Below are 17,175 nucleotides of genomic sequence, written 5' to 3'. Positions count from 1 at the left end.
GTCTGGAAGAAGAATAGGAGACTCGAGGTAAATCACCAAAAACATTGCTTCTGCTACAAGAAAGAAAAGTATCTGTACTGGTCAGATAATCCTCATATGTAAAATGCAGGATAAAGAAGTTTAAAATATATTAGTGTATATGAATTTTATTTAAAAATAAATTTGCTTGTACTGACTGTTTCTAGATGTTGGTGTGTTATGGGCTTAGTCATGCAAAGTATTGATTATCCTTAACTTCTGGAAGTGTGGCATGAAGCTATTTGCTACAAACTTCTTCTGTGTTGTAGCCCCAGAGTCTTGGCTCAATTATTAACAATTTAAAAAAGGCGAATCCTCTTCCTTCATACAATTTGAGAAATAAATTAAGCCCAGGAACTGCAGAACAAGCACCTTGTTTTCTCCTTGCAATCAGGTTTATTCAGTTACTTAAAAATGAAACCTATTAGACACACAATCAAACTGCAAGCTGCAATTCACCCATGTCACTTTGTCAATTCTTCCATTCTAATCTCAGCCAAATGAATTCAGAGATTTATACAGTAAAAGGACACACAGAAGTAAACAAATACAATGCTGATAAGGTGTGCTCTCTACTTGCATTGTCTGTCAGGCAATTGAGTGAGATAAGAACATGTTCTGCTGTTACATGGGTATGGAAATACTCTTACTGCACAACTAGATCCCACTATGTGAAGAGGAAGAACCTACTGATCTGCCAGTCTGGGAAGATTTCCTGACAGAGGAAAAATGTTCCTGCATAGGTATTAGGACAGTTTTAGAGAAGTCAGACTCAAAAATTAATATAATTTTGCTTTTGCCTTTGTCTCACATCAAGTTCAACTCTTCCTGTTCTATAAAGTCATGTACTTTGCAGCCTAGTACTAAGCCAGGGGATATTACTCTTGAACATGGTACTGCAGCTGCTGGAACTTGGCAAAAAAGTTCGCCAAGAATCTTTGGCTGTCAGCACTCCAACAGTCTGTGTTGCAAGGACTCAGAGGGATGAAAACACACACGGATAGGGAATTTGCAAGTACAGCTGCAAAACAATATGTGGTGAAGGTGTTCTGCAGTACAGAAACTTGTCAAGATCTACATCCAGTCTCATTAGCTGTCTCCAAATCTGTTAGATAACCTGAATGTCATGAACACAATTTGCATAAGAAATGTCCACGCTATGAATTGGAAACAAGATTAAAAGAAGAAACAGCTGTGTGTAATTGTCCATCCCCTGTGGAGATTAATATCACACATTACATGAAAAATCAGATTTGGAAATGAGGTTAACAGAAGAATTAACCAGAAGAGGGAGTGAGCAATACCTCCTACACAGTACCCTGTTCACACTCATGTCTTTACTGCCTTTCAGAGACTATTCTCTCTTGAAAAATCATCCTCGAGAGTGATGCAGGATTTGTTACCTTGCTACATTTAACACACTTACTAACGACAGCAAATTGATTTTTATTTATCTGGCAAAGCAAACCTTGGTCTTGCCTCCTAATATTTAATCCTCTTCAGCAATGTAAATAATGAGAAGGACACTTGCAGATCTGATTAACCTGCCACTTCCTTTTTAAGCAATGAGCGATCGATACCAGTACCAACTCCATTAAACAACCTTTATCACTGCTTGAGCCTGTGGATGCAAGAACACAAGTATATGCTTTGTTTTATTATAGTGATTCAGTGGTTTAACAGTAGTCTAGTCATAATAACAACAACAACAAAATACAAAAGAATAAAAATCCAGATTCAGTAGACTTTTCACCTCCTATAAAACCCAAGGGTTTTGCTGTTACCACTGGACTCCTCATAATGTAAATCACCCTTTTAGAAGTACATCTGTAGAGCATAGTGTTCTTACAAAGTGCTGAAATGTCAGCTTCTATCAGATGAAAGTCTTCTAATTATCTGCAGCACAAGGGGTGAATACATGCCATGCTGACCTATCAAAGTTGATCCCATTTGAAAAGAAGTATTTCTAGATGAAAGGTTAGCTATGTTTCCTACTAGTGGTTCCTTAACCTGAACTACTGGTAAGGAGCTTCACATTACTCTCAGCTCTTGAAGCTGTTGTGAATCCTTAGTTATCAAATTAATTGTAAGTATTATAGTAACAGCACATGAACAAACTCTTTGTGGGTTTCTTAGCATACATATTCTGACTGCCATCCCTAGCAAACTTTTGAGCACTGATTTCTCTAATGAATTTGGAAAAAGAAGTAGGTAAGTTGTGCTGATATTTAGTTTCAAATTGGTAAATGGTCACAAAGCCTACAATTTGGGGCTGTTATGAAGAGCACTGTACTCTTTAATTCTAGAATCTTCCTATGGAGGCATTCAGATAGTGTCCCTTAGAAGCTTTGCTCAAGACAGTTACCTTCTTAAGGTACAGACCAGTGATGGCTTGGGCATACTGTCTGTATGCCTTTTGATTGCTCATGTTTACTAAATATGATGTGTTAGCTACCTAGGACAAATTCACAATATCATTAGTTGGACATATTTGAATAGAGACTCACTGTATTTATTTGTTTGAGATTTGCAGACTCATGGTAGCCTGGGCTGCTGGACATCTGGAAACTGATTAATTAATGCCCTGTAAGAAAAGGTTGGTATATCTGTGGCACATGTCATGAAACGATACCAAACTAGGAAACACTCCATAGAGCTTCTGAAAAAAGTTACAATTAAACAGAACAAGTAGGCAGAAGTTGTTGGAATCTATCCTAGCTTGCAAGGACAGCAGCTGCCTCATGTCCCTAATGACTCAATTCAAGGTTGAATTCTGTGCTATTCACAGCACATGGATGAGATTCTTTGTTCTTTTAAAGGTACTGTAAAACTTGTCTTAGAAGACAAAACTAAATGGGTCATATAGAACAGCTAGACAAGAGGTACTCAAAGGAGATGAAACAAAACTCTTCCCTGCTTATCCCTGTGAAGCATTTTTGACTTATTCTTCTCACAGAGGCAGAATAGCATTCTAGAAAGTGTAACTGAGACTGACACACTGGGGTGATTTTTTAGGAAGTATCACAACTTTACACTTAAGCTCCACTATCCACATTTCTTTGGGATTTAATCAAGAGACCATTGCTTTGCACATACAGGATAGTTTAATTCTCTAGAATTAATAACATCTTATCCCTATAGCATGTAAACAAATCAGTGACCAAATATGCCAAGTTTGACCTGATTCCTTTACATCATGTGTGCTCACCTTTGTTCAGTTATTTGCCCACTTCCCATATGTGCCTGTGACACCATATATCCAAGTACAAGCCTGAAAGCCTTCTAACTGCAGAACTCTATAGGTCTAGTCTGGGAAGTGAACAAAGCTGAAGACAGCAAACATCCTCTGTCAGTCCTCTTTCTCTTAAATTTAACTCAGTTCTTATTACAATTTTATCATATTGATTTCTATTATTTATAATTCTTGCTTAGGAATCTGAATCAGTAATTGACTATCTGCAGTCTGAGAAAACTGCCTCTGATTGCTGTGCAGAGCCTTATCCTTCTATTTTTAAGAAATGTTTTAAAAATTACACTCAAAATTGCTTTTGGGCTCAATAAACAGACCATAGATTTTTAGCATTGTAACACCTTGGATGAAGATGTCAGACAGAGAACATACTATGTGTTCAATAACAGATTGGAATGGAAAATTGAGCAGCCTGGTCTAGTGGGAGGTATCCCTGTCCATGCAGAAATGTTGGAACTAGATGATATTTAGGGACCCCTCCAATCCCCCAAATTCTATGATTCTATAAGTTAATGTCATTAATCTACAGATAGTCAAACTGAGGGTTATATAGTTAAAGGCTTTAGCCAGCTCTTTGGAAAGATACAAAAAGGGTTAATTTTTGGTATATTTTTGACTTCATTGCTTCCAAGAATCACGTAAGTGTTTGTACAGTTGTTATAACCTGTGTAGCTAAGTAAATTTAAAGTATTGAGTAGCAGGGGGACACTTTCATCTTTAGGTTGTACTGAAAGAAGAGAAACATCTTCAGTGTCACATGAATCACGTTAATTTAGGTGATTATATGAACCATCCATCTAGGCCTCTTAACAATCATTGGCTCTTTTTCTGGTAGAGAGTCACTATAGCTTGCAACAGTCTTCATTCCTGACACTAGACAGAAACCCCTGAAGTAATATATTTCAATTAAAATTAAATCCTTTCAATAATTTGAATCAGAACAGTTCTGTTTCTCTGATAATGAATAGAAGGAGATTTAAGAAAAGGAGTTTCAGCTGTTTCTTGGTTGAATATTCAGGGGAACAACAAAAATGACTTTATCTGAGGGACAAACTCATCTTCAGATTAGTCTCTGTAAACTGAAATCAAATGAAAAGTTTAAAATTCGCCCTTCATAGCCTGAGACTTTTTTACCATTGTAAGATGCTCAGAGAAAGCAAACTGAAAAATTAAGAAAACTTTCCCCCACTGTGATCCTTTCAATTGCCTACACAAACATGGTTTTTTTCCATCTTGTTGAACATGCTAAAAAGCTTGCTAAAAAAGCTTTAAACTTGCATTCAGGGAAGGCACAGGTAGAGAGATCTGTCTTGTATGTTTTTGACCATTACCTGCTAGTGGAAACTGTTCTCCCAGAAGAAAGAAGTATATTTACTATTGTTCATTTTAGCATACATTTCATATTGTTATGAAAAGGAAAGGAAGCAGAAATCTGTTTAAAACTTGAGAGAAGACTTCACAAATAATGAAGCATGAAATGTGCCTGGGTGTGACATGTACAAAAATGAGACCTTGATGGGTCTGGGGTGTCATTTGCTCCTGTTCAAAAAACTATCTATTGCTGATACTATCAAGGGTGGTCCCGTGGCCCTCTGCAGCCAAAGCTTAAAGTCTGCAGCTCTGATTTAGCAATGTTATTGAGGCACCTTAGAGCTCTGGGAACCCCAGTATTTTCAGGCTACATGCCATGAGGTTGTGAAAGGCATAGTCAAATCCAAAATTATCAAGACTTTAGTTTTGTGTGGGGTTACAAATGTAGGCACCTTGAGCTGAATTAAGTATAATGCATTTAAGTGGGTTCACACACAATTGATCTCATTTTAAAAAGTACATTTTCATGTTTCCAGCATCCCACTTTTGCTCTGTTTGAATAAGTGATTAGTTTGGAGGTAAATCAAAACATTGTTCACTCAAAACATAGTTTGGAAAAGAAAAAAAAATATTTTTTTTCATTGTTGGGACTGTTTGGAAAAGGGAAAAAAAATCTGTATTAATTTCTAGACAAATAAAAACATTATTTGCCCCCAGAAAACTTATGTAGCTCACATGCACACAAAGAATACTCGGCTATGTGTAACTTTTTTCAGCTTCCAGCAAACTTTTTTCTCTCCTCCTTTTTAATCAGAAAGATGCTTTGAAACACTCCAATGAGTTAGATTAGGCTTGAGATAATAATTGTGTTCGTTTGCAGCACCAACTGGGACTTCCCCTGGCTTCGGGGAAGTTGCTAGGCTACTATCTTAAAGAGACAACTCACTTGATTAATTGCAAATACAGATTGCTTTATGAAAAAGTTAATACATTTATAACAACAAAGTCTGAGTGAAATAGCAGGCTGATTATCAGAACTTGCAGTATTCCCTGAATACAGGATTAAGGAACAAAAGTACAGCTTTTAAAAACAGACGAGGTCTGCACTGACTGCAGTCCTGCTTTCAGTGGTGAAGTAATTCTGTATCATTGGTAAACCATAATTTAATGAAAACCACAAAAAGTCTGTTTGCAGAGTGTGATCTTCAGAATAAATATTACCTCACCCACCATGTATTAATGTGCAGCAAAGACCTGCTGTAATATTGTAGGATCCCTCTAACCCAAATTGGCCTTTCTGCAGAGTATATGTCTGCAAGTCTTGGCATGGGATGTCAGACTGCTAATACTTCGTTTTTTCATTAAATATCTTATTACTGGAAATCCTTCCAAGGGCTAGGCAGCTTTCATTACTCAGATCATACAGCAATTTTCTGAATAAATGTAATATGGTAATACTTAATGATCATTACAAATATATATTTTTGAAAAAGGAAAATATATAAGTACCTGCTTTCTTATGAGCAGGCCTCTTTGGAAAATATTTTAATTTACATGGAATTTGTTGAAAAAAAATGGAAAAATGATTCTTTGAAATTTTCTTTGCCTTTGCCTTTTTAAAGCTTTTTTTTTTTTTTTTTTTTTTCCTTTCAGAAAATCCAAAAACCAACCAACCAAACAAACTCAATGCAAAAATACCAAAGCCTGTTGATGTTTCAGTTTTGCTTCAAATTCTGAGAACATTTGAAAATACTTTCTGGATTTTTTTAAAATTTATTTGAAGTAAATAAAGTTTTTAAGCAGCTTTACAGTAAATCTTTACTTAAGCAGCAGGCATCTGCTCAGCCTGCTTCTGATTGTTCTTAAAGCATCCTTAAGACCTGTATTTCCCTATAGAACTCCAAATAATGTGTATGATTTGGTAGCAGGTTGGCTTGTCTTTTGTGTTCACAACAGACATTCAGACAGAATGGAATACATCAGACATTCACAGGTAGACCTCAGTTTAGCTTGGAAATGTTAAAAAATGAGCAACCTGCAATGAACTGAAAGAGCAGGTGAGGGAGTAACAGCACAACACAAAGCTTCAATGGACAAGCTACAGAGTAGAAAACAGAAAAAGCTCTGGAAGGAATATGACTCTTAAAAGTCAAACCCACAGATCTTGAAATCATTGGGATATACAGAGACTGAAAAAAAGGAGAGTATGGTTAACCAGTAATGTAAGGCTGAATGGAGGATTTCTGTAAGCTCTGTATGTTTATATGTGTTGGGAGTAGATGATGGGGCACCTACAAGCTTCAAGTTATTAATATTCTGTGTGAGAAGCCACAGGATTTAATATATAGGTCCTCTTCTGGGGCTGAAAGGCAGTAAGGAGAATGCAATGCCCTTTGCTGCTAGCTAACATTAGGTCAAGTTTGTGAGGGACCCACCATATTTATTTATAATTTACTAATACAGTAAGGTGGCCCTACATCTTACCACTTCACTCCTAATTCACTCTCAAACATAAAATTGGGAGAAGTTTGTTCATATTCTATAAATGCTAGGGAACATAGTATAGTTTAAGGTCTACCTCTCTAAGCTTTAATACTTGTAATTTTCTCAGAGTGAAATATATTGTCACTGTCCTAATAAAGAAGTGAGGAAACCACTCTTTGTAACAGGGTTTTATGACATAATGTGGTGGGAAAAAAGGATGCCAAAGGTGGAGCAGAAGGACACTGCTCCTGTTTAAACCCTGTGGAGGTAAAGAGCTTCTCAGAAGTCATCTTCTTGGCCTTATGACTGTGCAGATATTTGGGAATCACAGCAAACATGGTCTGTTTTGGTGGAACTAAAATTGCAGAAGTGTGACTGGAGCCTGTGATTCTATTGATAAGTAGGAAAGAAAAATTTTGTTGAAGGAGTAAAACCACTTTTAAATGTCAAAAAGAATATATTTTGTCCAGGTCCTAAAACAACTTTTAAACGCTATGACAGACCAAGCATTTTTGTAAAACAACCAAGAATATATTCTAAGTGGTGTTTGGCCAAAAATATACTTTACTATGAAAAGCTAAGATTAGTGATGTGTGAAAAAATTTGGATTGGTTATGGGTGGTATTTCAGGTAGATGAAAGGAGAAACTAGTTTCATTTTCACAGATATATTACCTTTACATGCTCTACTGGGACAGCAAAATCCATCTTCTTCTGTTCATGTAATAAAAGACTCTGCAAATGTACAAGGCTGTGAACACTTGGATTTTGCATATACAAAATAGATATTTGCATGTAACTAAATATAAACCTGCTGAATGGGGCTGCCAGATGCAACTGTAGCACATCTGCTTACTGATTGAATAGTATGTAGTGCAAATTCTTTTCAGGTGCTAAACTCAATGCTATACAGTAAAAATCCCCTTGCTGTTAGTATTCTTTTTTTTTTTTTTCTTCCAGTTTTCATATATTATTTTTTCTGTAAATTATATTTTCATAATTCTGTTTTTATTCTTACTTCTTAAATCTAATATATGGTCTGTTTTTTAATGGCTCCTATATTCTTTTTCAGAGTCTAAAAAAATAGCTTTATTCAGGTCTGGAAATAATTTCCCAGACTTCTTTTCAGCCTTTTTTTATTCTCTAAGGTGTGAACTGAATTTTCTTTTAACTGCTCTCACTATTTTACAAGCAGTTCCATGAGTTAAGGAAGACTCATAGAGGAAGAAGTCATTTTTAACCCTTCCAGTCATATAGTTGTTTTCTTTGAAATTCTTGGGTCAATGATCAACTGTCAGCATTGTTGAGTATTACAAGTTGTAATGACAATGAAAATGATTTACAGAAAAGTTCATAAAATGAATTCCTGCATTCACAACATAGTCCTATATCTGGTATTTATTATTCTAGGTTTTCCAGTTACTGTTGTTTTAATATGTTTAGCTACAACTGTAAATAGTTTGAAAGAGGTAGGTTTTGGTTTCCTATTGAAAATAGCATAACTTTAAGCTCTCCCAGTATACCATGGGAGAAGGACACGAATAAGCTAAAAGATCTCTAAAATCCTGATTTCAAGTAGTAGGATTTTTATTTTTTTCATTCTGGACAGTCAAATACTGAATGGAAATGGACAAGAGAAGGAGTAGAAATATTTGTCTAAGCATTCTCCAAAAGCATGCTAGACAAGCATTGATTGGAAGTGATAGAAATACTGCCTTAGCACAAGGAGATGTATTAGGTGACTTTTTAAGTTTCCAACATTAATATTTTTGTTTAAGTAAATGGTATAAGAAGATGCAACTTGGCTCAATGTCATTTAACTGTGAAATTCTGGCTGACTTCCAATGTTTGAGTGGAAGAGTTAGACCAGATATCCTTATGTGGTCTATACCAACCGAAGTTGTTATATGATTCCATGATTTTTTCTGGATTTAGTCCAGAAAAAGTCCAGATCTGTAATGCAACATTAATTTTTGCTTTACACAGTTTTGTTGTCTTATTTACCACAATTTTCATATCAGATCTAGTCAGATGTTTTCAATGTCTAGGAATACATATATATATATATATATATATATATATATATATATATATGCACACATGCACACAGATACATGCAAGACTCACAGATATATTACAAAATGGCTTCATACCCTGGTTGAAATGGAGAACAAAGAAATCTGATTCTGTAGCAGGAGGCGAACTTCGTAGCAATGATAGGCTCTGAATGAGGACAGGATCAGTAGGGGACTGGCCTCGCCCAGCACGGCTGCTGACCTGCTTCAGAATGAGCCATTTGCTGGTCTCAGGCCCCACCTTTTATTGGCCCTTGATCTTTGAGCATGCGCACTTGGGCCAGCCCTAACTGGGCACAGGTGAGGCTGAGCACCGACTGAGCTCATTACTCGGCAGGTCCTGCCACCTGTTGCCTACATGATTCTGTAGAAATTTTTAAAGTGTCAAAAGGTTTTCACATTCTGAAAACTTAAAATAATTCAATAAGAAAAAGATGCATTTTATGATGGAATCACAAGCAAGTATAAGCATTTTCCTGAACCCCCAAAACATTAATAATACAGCGTTTGGTGACAACGTAGTAGATGAAAGAATGAAAGAGAAGTTTGTGAATCATCTCCAGTCTGTAGAAAGGGAGAGACAAAACCTGCTGCTGACCTACTGTGTCACAAAGCAGCCTCTGCTTCTGCTCACTTTGTCCTTTTTCTGTCTTTACTGAGGCAGCAGTGTTAAAAAAGCCCTAAGAAAAACATCGAAGTCTACCCTTATTAAAAAAAAAAAGAAAAAAGAAAGTTTTAAGAAATGCAGGACACTAATCCATGCCCAGCCAATGAGCACTGGCAGTTCCTAGCTTTCAGTTTTACATTGTTAAAGTCTAAAAGACTTAATCATCAGTTGGAATGAATCAATGTAACCCTATCAAAGCAAAATCTTAATGAAAATAGAAAGCAGTATCCATTCTACTGAATACTGAAGTATATTGCCAGTATCCTACTTATTTTTCTACACGTTACTTGTGGCACAGAAAAAAGCCACAGTAGAAATGATAGGATGTCAGATTACTTGCTTCTGTCTGAACCCCGAATAAATAACTGTTACAATCTTCCTGACCTGATGCTTATGTTCTTTGTATACTCTGCAAGTATTTCATCCTTGTTCAAGTAGTCAGAATTTCCCACTAAAGCATTTGTAGTTACTGCAGAAAAGTCACTATGAGAGATTTAAATAATGTCTCCACCAAGTAAACGTAAAAAACGTATTATTGTGTTGAATAGAATGAATGCTTACTGTGCTGCTTGACTGCTGTTAATAAACCATATCAAGTCAATTTACTGTGTCCTTTCAGTAGTCTCAAGGTATCAAACCTGCAGCTTCAGTGCTCATTTTACTGTTAGGCTGAAAAGGTGGCAGCTGCTGCAGTAATGGAAAAACGTTTTCCTTTTTTGAGCGGTTGCAGTGAATGCTTCCTTCAGAATCTCTCTGAAGACAATGGTAAAAAATTTTTTTCATCAGATCAAAAAAATGAAAATAATATTTTGGCCATTTCTATTTGTCTCTCATTAGAGAATACTTACAAATGAAAAAGATAGCTTTTCTTTTTTTTCTTTTCTATTGCTCAAGAAATTGGAAAATATGTATTTTATCTGAAAGACAAATAGCAAAAATGAGACATCAGACAAAATAGTGAGGTGTTTGTTTTCATAACATTTTCAGTTATAACTTTTTCATAGGTGTACAATATTTACAGTGTAATTACTCTGTAACCAGAATGTGACTCTACCCTTTTTCTATGTGTCATGACATTACTATCTGATGCAACCTGAAATTTAAAGTAACTTGTGAATTAATCCACCTAACCCACTGTCTTATCATGGGGTGGTTTTCAGAATCTTGTTACATAAAGTATGTATTTACTGAAATTCTGCCAGAATTTTTCTACTTCAGACTGAAAAACCTACTGCTAGTTGTTCAAAAATATTTTGAACTACCTTTCTTTACTCTTACTCCATGTTATTTACAACTATAATTACTGCATTTCATAATGAAGTACTTATTTATATGGTATTTTCAGCTTTTGTGCAATTTTTGACTATCAGATCTAATCAGAATGGAAGAAGCTATTACCTTCAGCTGCACTGGGGAGGATGGAGTGTGATGAAGTAATTCAATGTGATTTGCATTTAGAAAACAAATCTTTCTTGTCCAACAATTCAGCATTAAAGAACAGAACAAGAAATAGCAAAAAATGTATGCAGATTCCAGCTCATTAATTCAAGGATTACTTAAGCTATTAATGATCTTTTTGAAGTTTAAACCATCAATGCATATTGGCTTTGTTTTATATTACAGCTTTCAAATGTCACTTACTTTGGATTATCATTGAAGCTGAAATCTGCCAAGAAGAAAACACCAGCTTCTATTTACTGTAGGAAATAACAGAAACAACAACAAAATATGTTGAAGCAGCCTCCAAACTTATTGCAATCTTTAATATTTTACCTTACGGCTTCCTTCAGCTTCTTGCCATATGCTAAAAGTTCATTCTCTGATGAGCCTTTGAGCTGTCAGTCTGTCTCCCTAGATCTTTTTTCATTTTATCCTCCATATAAATGGCTATTTGCTAGAAATTGTTTTATGTCTTGCCTGGCCATTTGACTGCAGGGAACAGTTACTTCTTCTGTCTTCCATTAGAGGGACAGTGGACACAGCAGGCAAGCTAGGCCAATTAAGTGGCCACTACTGTTAACATTAACATTTTTAAAAGTGTGAGCATAAAAGTGAGGCACTAAATCAGTGCCTCAGGCCTAGAAAAGTGTGAGTGAAGCACCAATTTTTTCACTTTTTTTTCCCTCTGTATAGGGAGGAGGCCAGAGACTGCATTGAAGGGCACTGTCATTGGCTTGTGGGTCAATCACCCCTCTCTGCCAGATGTGTAGGGGAAAGTTAAAAACCCTCCTGGTGTGGCTGCCACCAGTGCAGCTTATTAAATGTCAAATTCTTCTTCTGAAAAATCTGATGATATTTTATATTGTCATCAATATTATAAATGTTCGGAACTTTGGGATAAATTTACACCATTTAATATATATATTTGAATATCCAAACTCTTCCTCTATTATTTCATCTTCTCAACAGTCCTACTTTGGCAATAACTATGTTCATTTTTCACTTTTTGCTCTTGTCATGTGCCAGTTCATTTGAAGGAAAAAATATGTCAGAGTTAGCATTCTTATGTCTATATTTTTCCTGATGGTATTCTGTTCCATATTGTTCAGTTCATAATATCTTTACCTGATAACTGTATTTCATTTACCTTTCTGGTGAGTTCCAATGATATCTTACTGCTTCACTTGTCGAAGAATTTCAGTTCATTCCTACATATTTAGCAAGAAATATTGGAAGAAAATAATCACTTGTAGGCTTGTTTGCTGCAATAGAGCAAACAATAGTATAACAAGTAGGATTTAGGTCCTATGGGTTGTGCCTTTCTCTAGCTTCCCTGGATGTATCTGTGCACACGCTGTAGGATTAGGAGCTTCTGAAGCTAATCTCACATTATCCTCGCTTACCATGCTTTGGTTTTCATTGCAGAGTCTGTAAACTTGATTCCTTTTGGATGAAACAAAACCAAAATAGCCTCTAATAGGCATTGTGTCCACAATAATAAATTAGAGCTGGTTCAAAATTCTGCCACAACCCCATAAAGCATATGTATAGTGTGGCTACATGATCACCAGCACAAGTCCTTTGCTCCTGTTGAACCTGCTGTCACTGCTGTAGTCTGATGCTTAATGGGATGGATTTCTTTGTAGGAGCTTCTTTTTTGACTGGGGCTTCATGAAGATTGCTTCATGTCTACTCAACTACATTTGTTTTTAAACAAAAATGATCATCTTACCATTCATTTGGTGACCAGTTTTACCAGTTTACTTCAAATTAATCAATGGGTTCAGAGTGTTATATGCATTGACATAGTGTATTGATATACTATCTCCTCAGGAGACCAGGTACATGTAATTCTAGTAAGAGTTGCAATTAGAATCATGACTAGATCAGTAGGGGACACCCTGAAGTTGGCAATGGGGAAATGACTGGATATTTGCCCACTGAAGACAGTATGGCTCAACTTTAAATTAAAAGATTATTCGACCTCAAAAACTTGAGACATGTCTCTCAAGAATGTAAGAGACATCTTTGTCTAATTAGACTGTGTTGAACACGACACTTTTGTTTTTTTAAAAAGTAATAACTTCCTCTCCTCGGTGGGGGGGAGGGGGGGGGAAGTTTTTTTTAACTTTTTTTTTAATTTTGTTAGGTGAGGGCAAGGCTCCTTTGTTATGTTAAGTTGGTTGAGGTTTTCTGCAGCCAGGAGATCTGAGCAGCAGACACAGCCTCATGCTGGGTGCCCAGGGCAGTGCAGCACAGCCTGAGCCTGAGCCAATTCACTGTGGTGTGGGTCACCAACATCTTGAGTTAGAAGGGTTGCCTGGTCTGGATCACTACACATCCTTAGGAAAAATAGCTGTTATGTGGATTATGAAGGTATCTGCTGATCATGAGACCCATTGATAACAACATTCCAAGTTTGCTGAAGCCTCTCTGTTGGGGAGAATTATGACATCATGTAGCAACTCACAGAAGATGGCATTTTTAGCATCTTTTTTGTGTGAAAACCTTCACAGAAACTGATGTCTGTGGTGGCTCTATTATTTGTGTTTCAATAATACACTCTATGCACAGCCTGATGCATGCAAGATGATTTTCACAGCTGCTAGTTAGCAATGTATGCAGTCAAAGAAAAAGTCCAGGTACATATTTATAAGCATTACTGTTACAGTAAGTAAACCAAATGGAAAGAGGTTCTTTATACAGTTTACTTCAAGTCTTTAATCAATTTGCATGAAAGATTTGCAACAGCCGCAGTGACACAAAACATTTTCTTATACCTGTGGCTAATAAATGCCTTTGCCACATTTTCCTGACACAATGGCACAGTTGTTTGCACAGCAGCAATACCGTGCAAAAGGAATCAGTCTTTTGAGTACTGCCCAGTTCCACAGCAGGTTTAGAATATGTAGTGCAAGGAATGCCTGTGCCTTGATTTTGGTCAGAGAGAAACGGTGATAAATTTCAAAGCTAAGTCCAGCTTGTGCAGGTCTTAACAAAACCAATGACTGTGTGAGTCAGTATTGTGAGAGCAGTAAATCTGTATTTACTTCCTTTTTGTCAACAGAAAGAAGATGTTAGAAAAAGTCATTTGTTAGTCAGCAGATCATTCTGATCTTTAGTACTTCTTTCTGTAAAGGAAACAGGTTACTATAAAAAGCCATTTATTAGTGAGCATGTCCTTCTGCATATGTGAGCTTAGCAAGGGGAGAATGTACTGAGACTTGGTCAGGAAGCAGTGAAAAAGAGAAATATTGTCAGAGGTAAAAGTGGGAGTGGAGCGTTCAATTGTGCTTGTTACAGGAACATTGTCTAAGACATAAGTCAAGGAAGCCTCGGTTTGCTGAATGAACCAATAACTGCAGAGGAAGGATGCAAAGTGGGAGAAATAAAGAACAACCCACACTACTATAAATGTGGACAGCAAACCATGTAAATAGCATAACTCCCACTGAGAATATGACAGGGCTTTCAGGTACTTACTTTTATTTCTAAGCCTTGCCCAGCCAAGCTATCAGTGTTATAGATTCTAGTCAGTTCTTAGAAGGCATTTTATGAAAATTCACACATATGTTTCACAAGCTAATATGTTGATATTTCAGTATTATTCCTCTTTTAACTGCACCACTAACTATTTTGAATCTATTGTAATTTGTGTCCAGTGCTCTAAACATTACAGCAGTGGGGTTTGAAATTAGGGCTCTTAGGTGGTTTGCACTGATACCTGTGTGATAAAAGCAACCTTTCATCAAGGATGAAAAAAAATGTATTATTTAGTAAACTAAGTTTTTTTTCATTGTTTCTTTTTAAAGATGTATCAGTGCTGTTAAGCAGCTCAGACCAGTTAGCACCAACCATTTGCAAACTTAGAAAATAACCTTTCCTGTGTAATTTGCTCACTTCAGAAACTGTATTATTAAGTTTTTAATTTTATTTTATTTTTTCAGTTTTTCTATTTATATCTTTTGGCTCCTGTCTCGACCTTTCTAGCTAGTTGATTTCAAGTACTGTAAATGATCAGGGAAAAAGTTTTCACATGGTAAAGAGAAAGTTTCTTGTCTTTTCTACATGGTGCAGAGGTCATGATGGGAGATCAGAGACAGGAAGCAGCTTGGCATTTTATTAACAGGTACAGGCACTCAAAGCTTTGTGACACTCTACTAGAAGCCATTAGAGACTTGTAATAGGCTATAAGCACCAGCATGGGGCTGACAATGACGCTGTAGTTTTGTTCAGGAATAGACTGGAACAGGAGCTGGGAACTGTCTGGAATATCTGCCTGTATGTTTTTATATAGATATCTGTGTTTGCATGGATTGCCCTTTTGGCATTTGGCCCAACCCAGAATAAACAACATGAAAATTTTGTTGATCCTACCCCCTCATTCCCACCCTGAAGACATCAGATTATGAAAGATCCCTTCTCTTTTTTCTTCATGCTGCCTAGATGCTTTTTGCCTCAGAAGAGGTGCAGCACACACCTGGAAGATGGTTCTTAAAATTATGGAGATAGCATCACTTTAAACTTGCTCTTCATCAAAAGATTTATATTTCCTTTTATATTTTCTTGAACCCACTCTGAATGAGCATCTTGCAAGTTGTAAAAGAATTCTACAAATGCAAACAGTTTTTATAATGAAATCCATAGAAATTTTTAGTAATTACTACTGAAACCTATGAATTTTCTATGGTATAGCATTATTTTCCTCTTTAATTCATCCCAATGGATTTTCCTATTTGGGATAAAATCCTCTGAAACTATTACCCCTCAAAAGTGGACCCTTTTTGGGAAATTGTGATGCAGATCCAAATCCTGCAGCTATCAGAGGGAATCTATGACAAAAGTGAGACAGGCGCATCTACCTCCAGACAGGTAATTCTTTTGATTAAGGTTCCCTGCTTTAAAACAGAGTTTAATCAAGGATAACAAAACCAGAGGAAAATCGCTTTCCAGGTGTGCCTTTTTGGGCAGATGGTGTGCTGCCAAAAAGAATCAAAAGAGACTTAATTACAAGAATGATCAGCAGAGTCAGACAGGATGAGAAATTGTGCACTCGGATGGAAGCTGTTCATTACAAAACAACAGCACTACTTGGCACGTGGGGAAGGACAAAGCCACACCTGATGGATGAAAAAGGCTTTCTAAAGTCTGCTGAGACCTAGTAGTCCATGCTATAATGTTTGAAACATTTAGAGGAGGTGACTGATGACTTGTCCTTTCTCTGGACAAGTCTAAATGTGCAGGGGAACTCATGCCACTCATGTTTTTGGGCAAATGGGCAGGCAGCTGTCCTTGCTTCCTGACAGCCTTTGAGATGCTTCAAGGAGCAGCAGCAGTTTAATGTAGTGCCAGTGTCTGTTTTGCTGAGAGAGGCAACATTACTTCTGTATGAGTACAGTTTATTGGCCAAGACAGATCTGGATCCCTGCTGTCCTGCCTGCTGATGCCACAAATATGTGGGCACTGGAATTTTTCAATCTCAGTAGCCTTTTGAAGTTGCTTCTTTGAGCTAGTTGAACACATTCTGCCATGTAGCTGTACCTCAAAGTGTTGAATGTTTAGGGTTTGGGTAGAATCTAGCACAGTAATATATATTGTATTTGCAGATTAGAACGGTGTGTGGAATCGAAATAAAAAGAAATGTATCATTTATCTTTGATGCTCATTCCTGGCTTTCTTCAGCAAAGATGATAATTAATAAAACTGATTTTGTAACACATTTTTTGTGACTGCACCCATGAAGAATCGCAGTGGTTCTCCATCCAAGTACAGCATCTGGCCACAGGGAGCTGCTTGCAGAACAGCCTCATGATTATGAGCTGAGGGATAAGCCCTATTTTACTGTCTTGTCTACTCTTGGACATGTAATCAGTGGTCCATAAACAATAATGCATTTGTCAAGGTACTTTTGATGGAACAAATTCTAAACTC

Source organism: Heliangelus exortis, chromosome 2 (genome assembly GCF_036169615.1).
Source record: "Heliangelus exortis chromosome 2, bHelExo1.hap1, whole genome shotgun sequence".
In the NCBI taxonomy this organism is placed as follows: domain Eukaryota; kingdom Metazoa; phylum Chordata; class Aves; order Apodiformes; family Trochilidae; genus Heliangelus; species Heliangelus exortis.
This window is presented reverse-complemented; position numbering follows the sequence as displayed.